This window comes from Haliotis asinina, chromosome 13, assembly GCF_037392515.1.
Source record: "Haliotis asinina isolate JCU_RB_2024 chromosome 13, JCU_Hal_asi_v2, whole genome shotgun sequence".
NCBI lineage: Eukaryota > Metazoa > Mollusca > Gastropoda > Lepetellida > Haliotidae > Haliotis > Haliotis asinina.
The window spans coordinates 10159963-10173755 of NC_090292.1; positions in this window are offsets into that span (position 1 = coordinate 10159963).

Here is a 13793-nt window from a genome sequence, read left to right on the forward strand (position 1 = left end):
TCGTCGTGGTAAGATGAACCAACGTGAACTTGCCGCTTCACCGTTCAGAGTTGCCACGAATGGAAATACAAACAAGTATATTGAAATGACACATTCCGAAATGACAAAAAATCCCTGTGGTGACCTGAAAGATGAAGTTGAGCCCAACAAGCGAATTTATGCCACCAACACACGGTTCTGCCGAGTATCCTCATTTGAAAAATATGTTTCACACATGAATCCCGATAACAATGCTTTCTTCCAGCAGCCAAAATCAACTGTTTCCCTGTCTGAAACTGTCTGGTATAACATCCGTCCGCTGGGCAAAAATTATCTTGCATTGTTCATGAAAGACATCAGTAAACATGCCGGTCTTGAGAACACATACACAAACCACTGCCTTCGTGCAACTGCCGTAACCTTGTTGTCTCTCTATGCACATATATACATTGTTGCCTTTTCCACATGCCAAACGAAAGTGTAACTACCAATAACTACTTCCAGTAGTCAGGGTCAGCTGACCAGTCCATGTTGTCAATAGGGGTGCTCATGGGTTTTAAGCGTTTCTTCCCATTAAAAAAATCTTGATGGTGAGAACGGCCCAAGGTGCCTACTACCACTAAGAATAATAGTAGAAATTGAATGAACTTCCTGCCTTGAAACAGTTGGTTTGCTGTCATTTTAAACCATTTTGAAATTAATTAAGTGGTGTCAGTGTTTGCATGCCACGGAGGGCTCTTGGTAGAGATACCTTGGAATGTGGATCGTTCCAACTACATTTATTGCAGGGTATATAGGTTGTTCATTTTCATATTTTGCACAAAGCAGACAAGATATTTTATTTTGTAATCGTTTTCATGTAATACAAGCCTCCTGTTATTTGAGGCCCATATTCCTTGCCATGATGGCAGAATAATACCACTTTGAGAAACTCCCCTACAGCAGTTCTAGATGCTACCATGGGAACCAGCTGAAACCACTGGCTGACGGCTTCACTGCTGTGCCCGTACTCGAGGTCAATGACTGCGACAGGAAAATGTGTGTGCATCTCTGGGTTTACTTTGTGGTTACAATGCTGACGCCGTCGGTTCCAAATGTATTCCTGTGCTTCAAATACTCAATAACACCCGGAAATTAGCAAACACGGGATGCTCATCTCCTAAATGTCTATGAATACAGAACCAAATTAGTCCACGATAGTTTGTACCTATGTGCAACTAATTACAAAAGTGAAAAAAGTTTGGCATTATGAAAAAAACACACTGAATACCATAATCACCCTACTATTTTACATTTTTTGAAGCAGCCCTACCATTAAACAGCTGTATTAAACAGCAATCACTTATTTATTACATTATGTCTTGAAGCATTATTATCTACATTTCTATCACATTAATAGCAAAAACGTATGATATTTGCCTGTCTGATTAGCGTTAAGTTCCCGCCCATTCACAATGGCTGACACCAACTTGAAATATCCAGTCGTCTTGAGCCCGTCCAAAAGAAATTACTGTCAATCATGCACTCATGTCCAACTTCAAATACACGGTACTGTCAATCCACCAACATTTCATTTGCAGACACAGTCGTCCCCTCACCGGCCGAAACAATATTATTCTTCCATTCTGTTCAGTTACTCACAGTTACTGTCGAGTTCCACCCGCCTTCACCATGCCCCGCATAGGGCACGGAAGGTCGTCAGTGGAACGAAAGAGCATGCGTTATATTGGTCATTGCAAAATGTAGAAAATTACTGTTTTAAAAAAGCATATTCACTAAAATTGAATAAACGGTCTAAACTTTCATCACCTGAAGCTTCACACTTCACAATTTGAGGTCATATCCGCCATGACACGCGGTTATAGAAATGAGCAACGCTACAAGTAAAAAAAAACTGCAGAACACTAACATCAGTAGTCTTATGCCAATAAGTGTACAGTGAGTACACGGTACCGGCCACTCTCATCACATTTCTTTCTCAAAGTGGTTCTGTCATTCAAAAGTAGTATGGTGTTACAATTGCCGGCAATCGTTTGTAGTTCAAACATGGCAGAAAGTTCGTTAACCAAAGTCACTGCACTAATCACGTCACATTTTAAAAATGTGCACTGTTTGAAGTACGTGTTACCCCACCAAACGCTAACACTATTGTAATCATCATTACAAGTTGTATGTTGCACACGTAGTAGTTGACCGTCCTAATTCACAGTTGACCACTTATGTTTCATGTCACGTTACCCTTTGCGCCATTATTCAGGGCACCCGTCCGCAAATATGTAACAGAACGTTAACAGTTTAAATTCTGTTTAATTTTTACGTATTATGAACCTGGTACACTGACCTGGCAATCTGAAATAATTTCACCATTAGGCCTCACACAAATCACACAACCAGGATGCATTCTGTAACCAAACAAGACACCCGTGAAAACATTACTTACCCCAACTGTGGAAAGTTCAGAATGGAGCTAAAAAGTCCAATTCTAACGCGGGCTGTTTGTCTATTGGTCAGTTGATGAGCAATCAACCAATCCAAATGGTCGTTGTCATGTTTCCGCCACGTGTTCAGCTAATTAGTATGCGCTAGTCCACCCATCACCTTCACGCCCACCCGGGGACGTCAGGGGCAGCACACTCCATTCTCACCTCGCTTCCTATCGCGCTCGCACATGGTCAAAGGGCAGACAACTTTGGCCATACTTTCAGGCCCACATACTGGAAAAGACAACAACACTGGATGGGCTTCTATTTCCCTTTAAGGTAAGTGCAGGCAGGGTATATTTTCGCTGTCAGCACCACATGAAATAACACGCAACGTGTTGTATTCACTTTACAAGTACATTACGTCAAAGTGAACAAATAGTCTCAACTTTAATCATTTAAAACAGCCTCTGCCTCTCCCAGCCACATGAGCTGACATTCTCGGCACAGCGTGCTACAATAACCTTAATATGGAAACGTGAGGAACGACAGAATACAGGTTATCTGTTTATCGAGAGATGTGTAGAGCGTGGAAACTCATGTTAGTCGAACCATGCGACTAACGGTTTGATTGTTCGTTTTCTTTACAGTGTGTTGACACTGTTGGTAAACATACGACCAAAGCGGAAGTTAGCTGTCATGTTTCCGCCAGTCAATTTATCTTTTGGAATTAGTGTAGATATTGATACATATAAGTTCACATGAAACCACTCAATCATTGAATCATTCCCAAAAGCTTCAATTCAACAAACCTAATAATGAAATAATATATATGTACTAAAACATTTAGGCAGCATAGCACATCAGGTTGCATTGCCCATCCATGTCAGGATACAGTTAGTTTGTGAGTGTTGGGCTATACCAGGCGATCAGATCAGAAATGTGTGACGCATTACCCAAAGTACCCCCGCCCTTTCCCTTCAACCCTGCGTATATCTTATCATTATACTTCAGTTTATGTTTTCTGATTCTTTGTACACGTGTATGTACAGAAATGTTACAACGGTACGTAAACGTAAGCAAGTGATGTTGCACTGGTCTATACGGGTAGCTTAGTGGTTTAACTGTTCTCTTTTCACGCCAAATGTCGGGTTTCCATTGTCAACATGGTTAAAGCCATTACTAGCGTTCCCCGCCGTCATATTGCTGGAATAATGCTAACGTTCGTTCGTTCACAAAAATTCCCCTCTTTTTCAAATCATTCCCTGCCTCAGAGCCGCTTTGCAGTGTCGTCTCTGCAGCAGATATTTTACCAGTGGTCAGAAAAGTTTGATGAAACTAATTCTTCTTTTGAGAGCAGAACCAAAATAAGTCATAACACGCCACATGTTTCGCCATTCGCCACCAATTTAAACATGACTTTGAATATTGTGCACTCTTTGTGAAGTTGACTGACCTACATGGAAGCGCGTTGAACCCCAACCTGAACGTCCTGGGTTCCAAACGTTCAAGACATGTTGCTGAAAGTATTGCTGTATAGACATATTAAGCCACAGAGAAAATGTTTCTGTGCCTTTATACAATTCGGTGATGAGTATAGTTTATGGAAAAGTAAACCCGTGGAAATTACCACTTACTTTCCATCAGACTTGAAGGCACGTCGTTAGTATGAGTTTCCGTGAACGGCTAGCTTTTAGATATTTGTAGGGCGCTTCAGTTACTTAGCGCTACCTCTGTTAACCCAGAGGAGGAAATGTAATAAGACACAATCAAACGAGCGTTTGAGCTATCACAGTAAAATTTGCTTTGCATAGAAATGAGCGATATATCTCTATGACCTAAGGGTCTCTAAGGGTCACTATCAGATTTTACGTACTGGTGTAATAATGCTTGAACGCCAAACATCTGCACAAGTACTGTTATCATAGCAATATGAAAACAGTCTGTTTGGAATCATTAGATGTCACCCATGGGCTAGGCTGCACCTGAATTATTATGCTGTCACTATCTTTTGTGCATCAGTATAACTTGTTTATTATTTACATTGGTATTATGGTATACCATGCTGACAGTCTTATTATGTATTTGGTTAACAGAATAATATTTCATAACAACATGACCGTAATATCAGTTTAAGGATTTGTGTTATTTATTTTCAGGATATAATCATAACATAAATATGTTTTTTTTATCTATATATGATCAGTCTCATGCCATACATTGGGACATGTTGGTGGAGTGGCCAGTTGGTGAATATAGTCGCTACTCACGCCAGATACAACAGGTTCGGTTCCATTTATGGACAAAGTGCAAGAAACATTTCGTGCACTCCCTGTCGGATCATTAACGGAACATTGCTAAACGCCGAATAAAACTAAACTATCTCATTTTATAACCTGGACAATCTCAGGTTATACATACTTAAGCTAAGCTACATACTTAAACTAAATATGTGACCCGTGAAGGTAGAATAGAATAGACCTTCAGCAACCCATGCTTGCCATAAACGGCGACTATGCTTGTCGTAACATTCGACTAACGGGATCGGGTGGTCAGGCTCACTGACTTGGTTGACACATGTCATCGGTCTCCAAATGCGCAGATCGATGCTCATGTTGTTCATTACTGGATTGTCTTGTCCAGACCCGATTATTTACATACCGCCGCCGTTTAGCTGGCATATTGCTGAGTGCGGCGTAAACTAAACTCACTCACTCACTAATAACTTTGTCTACATGACTTCGCTCAAGAAGAATATGATGAAGACCCAAAACCTTGTCTGGTCAGTTTATATCTGACGACACCCATTTAAAGTGCGGGTCAGACCTTGGATAAGCGCCATCAGATGTGCGACCATCAGTTGACTGATATTGTGTGACCAGATTTTAGTTTTTCGAATTCTTACAATTATTGCCCTTGCACCTTGTTTACCTGTGGTCATTTCTGGCGGATTAAAACCAACAAAGCCCATCTTCAAGGGAAGGAACAGAGGTTTTTTGCTTACAGAATGTAGTGTGGAACACATATATATCCATGGGGGTGTCTAGAAGTCTGGCGACAGAGAGTTGGAACATTTTCCCAACCCGTCAAGCGAGCCACATGGCATGTCCCCGTTATTACGCTACCAGGTGGGGGACAGACAGTAGGCAGGTGTGTGGATTTGTACTTCATGACGCTCTTGATGACATGTGGAGACACTGAAAGGAACCCTGGTCCGCCCAGACGATGCCCACCATCTAGTCAACCAGGTATACAGACTAGATTGTCAAGTCAGAATGTTTCCTGTGAACTAGATAACCCTACAACAATGGCAGACCTCGGTGTATCGCTAAAGGCCATCCAAGATTCTATCAGCTCCCTTAATAGGAAATTTGATCATTTTACAAGTGAGTTTATTGAGAAACTCAATGTCTTGAAAAATGAAAACACTAATCTAACTGAGAGAACTGGGTTTTTTTGGAGAAGATTGACACACTTTAAGCTCATTCAAGACGCAACAACCTGATCTTCTATGGATTGACAGAGAACAAGGGTGAAACATGGGAACAAACAGAGTCTAAAGTGAGATCTTTCTGTAAAGATAAAGAAATTATTGAAGATATTGTCACAGTTCCAATCGAGAGGGCACATAGATTGAATGCTAAAGGAAGCAGCAGACCAATTATTGTTAAATTTGCAAAATATAAAGACAAACAAACAGACGTAAAATCATCCAGACAAATTCTTAAGGGTGACACGCAATATCGTGTGTCCGAATATCTCACTGAGAGGGTACAGTGGGTGAGGTCGCAACTTTTCCCAGCAAAGGCCAGAAGTGAAGGAAAGTTTTCATTTCTCAGTTATGACAAACTTATCACTGAAGGGACAGTGTATGCCAACGATGATTCCAGCAGAGAAATCAAGCAAGTCGGCCAGAGAAACGAGTTCCCCCAGCAGCCAAGTCACATGGGACATGCCTGTCAGACTGTCTGTCAGTTAGTGAACCCAGGTATGTAATACAGCTGATAATGTCCGTCCGTCCGTCGGTCCATCCGTCGGTGATGATGTTTATGTCCATTTCTGGTGTTAACACGTATTCCAGACAAATAGCAAGACTTTGGTATTATCCGTAGTCACGCTTTAATCTAGTCACGCTTTAATCCTAACATTAAGCCGAGAGAGAGAGAGAGAGAGAGAGACAGACAGAGAGAGAGACAGAGAGACACAGAGAGAGAGAGAGCCTGCGGCTATGATACAATGTATATAATGTACAACAGTGTTTGACGTCACTGGTTGCTAAACGTCCGTTCAGCCTTCCGAGCCAGTGCGCTACGAGGTTTATTCACCTCTTACTTTAATACATGTTTACAATCTAACAATCACTATGCAACAACTTCTTTCAATGTAACTCGCATACAGCCGAGGACTTGTCAGACAGTACCAGTTGAAATAATATAATAATATGAAAAGTATATTCTTCACATTAAAATATATGTACACGTTTTCAGAATGATAATACTATGGGTCTTTCTGGCAGGGGCATCTGTTTCCTATGAACATAGAATGGTTTACCAAAGTTCAGCCATTGCATCAACCACTGTTTAACGTATCTCCGTCACTATCAAACACTGGTGTATACGAGGTCAGTCACACTATCAACCACTGGCTTGTGAAAGCTCACTCTATCAAACACTGACTTGTGAAAGGTCTGTCCAACTATCAGCCACTAGATTATACAATCTCAGTCACACTATCAACCACTGGTTTGTAGAAGCTCACTCTATCAAACACTGACTTGTGGAAGGTCTGTCCCACTGTCAGCCACTAGATTATACAAGTTCAGACACAGTAATTCAGTATTTCCACAATAAAAACTTCCCATCCTATCTCAAAGAACTCATTTCCCCTTACTCACCCCAGCGGAATATCAGATCATCCAGTGACTCTCTCTTGACTCAACCAAAATCACTAAATGCACTATTCAAACGTGCCTTCTCATTCGATAATCCACAACTCTGGAATTCGCTTCCCCCCAACCTCAGAAATACACCCACTAAAGACGCCTTTAATTCACAGTTTGAGACTTACCTATTTCTACCTGTGGACCAGTAGATAACCATTCGCTGTTTTATGTACATATGTTCCAGATTTATCAGTGTATTAGCGCCAATGAGCATCTGTAAGGTGGACATTAGGCGCTTTACAAATGTGTTATTGTTTATACTTTAAACTTAAATGAATGAATCTCGATTTGTTTCATTAAGCGATTTATTATCATTATTATTATTTTACTTTAAAGTTAAATGAATGAATTTCCGTTTGTTTCAAAATCATAATAACGGCGACGTACTTATTAAGTCTTAGCACTAGAGAATAAAACTAGAACTCTACATTTCCCAATGCAAGCACGATTACACATTCAGATAAATGCAGTGAAATGCACCTACTGAATGTAAGTCTCAGACAGAGTCATTTATGTATTGCCCATGGTTTTTCATTTGTCAAAGTAACAAAACGCGTCACCGCTCAACACAAATGGCTCTGTACTAAGCTAAGCGGAGTTACGCCCCTTTCTTTGTGCTTTGCAGTCGTCTTTTGAAAACGTGATGAAAACTCGCTTTCTGTCACCTAGTCAAGATCTTTTTCATTTCGAATACCAAACCTGTAGTTGATAGTGTGAGTGAATGAGTGAGTGATTTATTTCTTCAACAAGGGTCTGTCTTCACATATCATTTATGTTTTTTATGCAGTGTGGGTGAGTATGGTTTTACACTGCTGTTAGCAATATTCCAGCAATATCACGGCCGGGGGACACCAGAGATGGATTCCAGACAGTGTACCCATGTGAGGAATCGAATCCAGGTCTTGTGCGCGACGAGCGAACGCTTCAGCCACTAGGCTACCCAACCGTCCCAATTTACCCGATGCCCTGTGGCCTGTGGCCAGTGAGTAACACTCCATCTACACCATGGAGTAACCATTTCACGATCCCGTGCATTTAAGACAGCTGTTGACAAATCAGTGGTTAATGCGTGTCCACTCATTAAGAGTTCTATCGTCTGTACTGTTTGTATTCCTCCATTTACACCCCATGAGCGGTTGGAAGTTGATAAATGTATCTTTCTTACAAAACGTGTTATCACTCTTACATTTAGAAGAACAATATACCAGGGGAGCGGTTGGAAGTTGATAAATGTCTCTTTCTTACAAAACGTGTTATCACTTTTACATTTAGAAGAACAATATACCAGGGGAACAGTTGGAAATCGATGAATGTTTCTCACTGACAAAACGTGTTATCACTTTTACATTTAGAAGAACAATATACCAGGGGAGCGGTTGGAAGTTGATAAATGTCTCTTTCTTACAAAACGTGTTATCACTTTTACATTTAGAAGAACAATATACCAGGGGAACAGTTGGAAATCGATGAATGTTTCTCTCAGACAAAACGTGTTATCACTTTTACATTTAGAAGAACAATATACCAGGGGAGCGGTTGGAAGTTGATAAATGTCTCTTTCTTACAAAACGTGTTATCACTTTTACATTTAGAAGAACAATATACCAGGGGAGCGGTTGGAAGTTGATAAATGTATCTTTCTTACAAAACGTGTTATCACTCTTACATTTAGAAGAACAATATACCAGGGGAGCGGTTGGAAGTTGATAAATGTCTCTTTCTTACAAAACGTGTTATCACTTTTACATTTAGAAGAACAATATACCAGGGGAACAGTTGGAAATCGATGAATGTTTCTCACTGACAAAACGTGTTATCACTTTTACATTTAGAAGAACAATATACCAGGGGAGCGGTTGGAAGTTGATAAATGTCTCTTTCTTACAAAACGTGTTATCACTTTTACATTTAGAACAATATACCAGGGGAACAGTTGGAAATCGATGAATGTTTCTCTCAGACAAAACGTGTTATCACTTTTACATTTAGAAGAACAATATACCAGGGGAGCGGTTGGAAGTTGATAAATGTCTCTTTCTTACAAAACGTGTTATCACTTTTACATTTAGAAGAACAATATACCAGGGGAACAGTTGGAAATCGATGAATGTTTCTCACTGACAAAACGTGTTATCACTTTTACATTTAGAAGAACAATATACCAGGGGAACAGTTGGAAATCGATGAATGTTTCTCACTGACAAAACGTGTTATCACTTTTACACTTAGAAGAACAAGCTTGGCATCTATAGTAACAATGCTGATATTGGTGCTGATATAAGGTCAAGTAGAGTATCATGACTTGCATCAATAATTGATACTTATGTCCATATACAATAGATGCTTATCCAATGAAGACCTTGGTTACTGGAGTTGAGAGCTAGGTAATGGAACAGACTGTTGTGCCGGGATCCAGGCACCCTATTCAAAGACCTGTTCACCATGTCAGTAGCATAGCAGATACTCCAGAGGTCAGTCATAGTATCCAGTTCAGAAGCGACAGTTATCTGGTGAAACTTGACAGAGAATTAAAAGTTATCAAACACTTTCTTCTGCACCTGCCTAAACAGCTTAAAGGCAATATGGCGATCAAGGTATAGCTTTAAAATACACAATGACATATAGACGTGTAACACTGTATATTATTTATTATACGTCCTCAGTAAAGTATATATTCAGAGTTGTGTTGGGCCGAGTCCGATTCATTATTGGAACACTCACTCTCAGAATGGGGTACTTAATTTCCAGCACACAAAGACAATTATCCAGTCCACTTACACAAGACAGCTTCCACAAATCGGTAGTCGGGCAACTCGAAGACTGGATCAAATACTTTATGTTCCCCTCTGACACGTGTAAATTAGCATGGCGACCACGGTCAATGGCTTTGAAAACATTGTGCAATTTAGAAAGGGTGAGAGCTATATTTAGAGTGATACTTTCACAGTAAAATACAGATGCTAGTACTTTTGTTATAGAGAACTTCACTGGGAATGTGTTAGCACACATGTAGCATATGTAATTGTTGTAAATCCTGTAACAAAGCCAGATACCAGTGAATGCAACTAGGGTGCAAGGAGGACCTTGTTTAGTGGAGTTGTCAGCTAGGTATTGGAACAGAGAGTTGTACCAGGAGGCAGCCACCCTATTCAAAAACCTATTCACCATGCCAGTAGCATTGCAGATGCTCCTGAGGTCAGTCATAGGTCTGTGCCGGTGTCATGGTATCTAGTTCAGTGGTCAAGTAAATCAGATAAAGGTGATGGAGCACAAACTGTCCAGATTGCAGTATAGTCCAGATTACAGCAGCTAGTCAGGGCTCCAAGGAGCAAAATAAGAAGAAAATAGCAAGTCACGTTTATGGTTACGGTCAAGCAGGGACTGAGGTCGGCAAGTCATTGGTCTGGTATCCCTGCAGCCAGACAAGGGTCCAAATAGCAAGATCCGAGTGGCAGGTGGCGATGTAGCTCAGTTGTAGACCGTGGTAGCTGGATCAGCAGTCCATCCAGAAATTCACACAAGCTAGATCAGGTGCCCATAAACGGAGGTCAAAGATGAAGAACACTGTGTCTCACTTGTCAAAAAGCGTTCTTCCATATAGAAATAACAACTATCGATCTTTGATTGTCTGTCTTATAGACTATACGTTTTAATTCTTTCAGATTATAGAGAAACCCCAAAAGAAGAAGCCACAACAGGGCCCATTCTATCAATTGTTTAAGTTACACCCAGAAGGCGGTGGCTCGTGGGTCAGTCTGGTGAAATAACAACTTTTTGACCATGCTATTGTGCTTGAGTATATCACCACGGTGTATACATCGATGGAAGAAACTAATCTAAAAATTACACCTCTTGGCAGGATGGATTGGACTGTGTTTTCTAGGATACAGACATAGAATTACAGTTGAAAGGTACCGAGGTTTGGACATGTAAACAGTTTGGGCAAAATGTGTGACGCCACATTGAAACATATCTTCGCACTGGGGAAACATAAAATGGTTGCCTTAACTAATTAGAACCCGTCGTGGTCTCGCCCTATAGGTTCATTCAGTTGGCTTGGGGTTGGCAGTTGGCCTGTGCCGGGATTTAAAAAAACCGTTTTAGTTTAGTACGTCTGTTTTTATTTCAGAGCTCAGTCCAATTTACTAGCATCTTGCTTAAATTATAAGATATTTAGTGACATTGGTGGTGTTACAGTCGCATCGTGACTGAAGCAAGATATACATGCTACACAGAGCTTGATTACAAACACCTCTGTTGACAAATGACAGCAACATTACAAATACAACCACAACACTGTAGAATGAATGAATATTGAACCAGCAATTTTCCAACTACTTGCTGCGAGGTGCAGTTTATGTCAATTTCTCATTAAAAAAACAAATCATAAAACACTGCATCAAAGACCGTAAAAATTGACAATTTTTTCTAACAATTATTTCTTGATTCATCAAGTCTGTCCAGAGTCTACTACTTATGGAGAAGTCTGTGAGACGACTATGAGCATGTCTAGGGTGTCATGCAAAACGTTGCTTTTAAATGCTTTGTTGGAGTACAGCCATGTGCAGTCTTGGAAGAATTCCATCCTACAAACCACTCCTTTTGTGACAAGACACCGTGTTATGGGCTGAGTGTTGAGGGGCCAATGGTCCTGAGCTAATAAGGATCCTTACTAGCCTGAATGTGTTCGGATAAGTTGAACCGTCCCTACTGGATATTAATTTTATGCAATAAAATACAATAATCAAGTATGAGAAATCGAACACCACTGCTGGTTTGATGCCTTTTAGGCATGGAGTCCTAATTTGGATGTGTAAATTGTTTTGTCAGGTTGAAAGGTATGTCCCGAGGAGTTTCAAACATCCAGTCTTCACCAATTTCACGTGGCAACCGTTGGTTTAATAAGGAGGAATACATCTCAACGACGGTGTAACTTGTATACTGACGGCGACGTTCAACTTCCAGCTAAAATGAGAACAAGCAAACAAGATGTCAGGTGAATAACCACCATCTACTGAAGCGAGTACAAGCGTTAACCCTCCACCCCACGCAATACTTAAGACCAATATTTAGAATTGGATTTTGAACAGTGTCTGAGAGTTAAGATGATGGTTAAATATTTAAATCACACAAAAGTGTCCTGGGGTTATTATAGATCATTATACCAACAATATCTCGGTGAGATATATCGCTGACAATCTGGAGTCAGTCACAAACCATGTATGAGCACAAATGAATATACAGCTTAGTCAAATCATTTCCACTCACCTTTACACAGAACCAGTTCGATTTCATCCCCATATATGGCTTCATTTGTATCTCCATTTTACGTATACCTCCAAGATCCTTGCTTCTACTGAACTGTAAATAGATACGAAAACATGCTTTCTATACCCATGAGAAACTTCTGCTAAAAGCAGAGTCGACTGTGCAGTTGCTAAAAGCAGAGTCGATTCTTCACTTGGTAAAAACAATTGTCAATTGTGCAGTTGCTAAAAGCAGAGTCGACTGTGCAGTTGCTAAAAGCAGAGTCGATTGTGCAGTTGCTAAAAGCAGAGTCGATTCTTCACTTGGTAAAAACAATTGTCAATTGTGCAGTTGCTAAAAGCAGAGTCGATTGTGCAGTTGCTAAAAGCAGAGTCGATTCTGTACTTGGAAAAAGCAGAGTCAATTGTGCAGTCGGTTACACCAGGTGTTACAATGAGCGCGGTTTTGTCAACTGTTCGCCTGAAATAACTGAAAAGAGTTTTTACTTTTAAAAACAGATATCTCCCTCTTCCCCACATTCGACTTTGAGGCCTGAAACAATCCATTTGATTCGTTCCCTTTTAAAATAGCTAAGTTTGTAAATAGGAAAAATAAAAAGATAGTATTCTTGGTACTAAGTCTACAAAATTTTGGAAGGATGGATGAAATGGTTTTAGAGTTATGCTTCAAACACAAATCCTATCCTTAAAAACACAAGTCCACTTTTATTGTCATTGAAACTGAAAAAAAATATAAAAAATACCCCAAAAACAGAGCCATGAAAAACTTTAAGTTTTACAAAATATTTTATTTTGATATGAATTCTGCCGTTGTTGCAACAAAAATAAACCCAAAAACAAAGGAATCGTCAACTTGGCACACTGCATATAGAGACAGATGGCGTAGTGCTCACAATGACAATAACCAACACATATGCATATCTTTTGAAGACACAGCACGAATATTGTCATTTTTTCAGTTAAAAAGTATAAATAAAAAAGTATTTGTTGAGAAAATGCTCAAAAAACGCCAGACGTATATACGTTTCAGGCAGATGGTGTAATTAGTCATTTCATAAAATGATCACAATTTCACCAAACTAGAGACTATGGGCAGCGAGCAAATTTAGTTTTACTCCGCTCTCAGCAATATTCCATCGCTGTTAGCCAATGTACTAAGAATGGTGGCCAAACTTTTGCTGATAG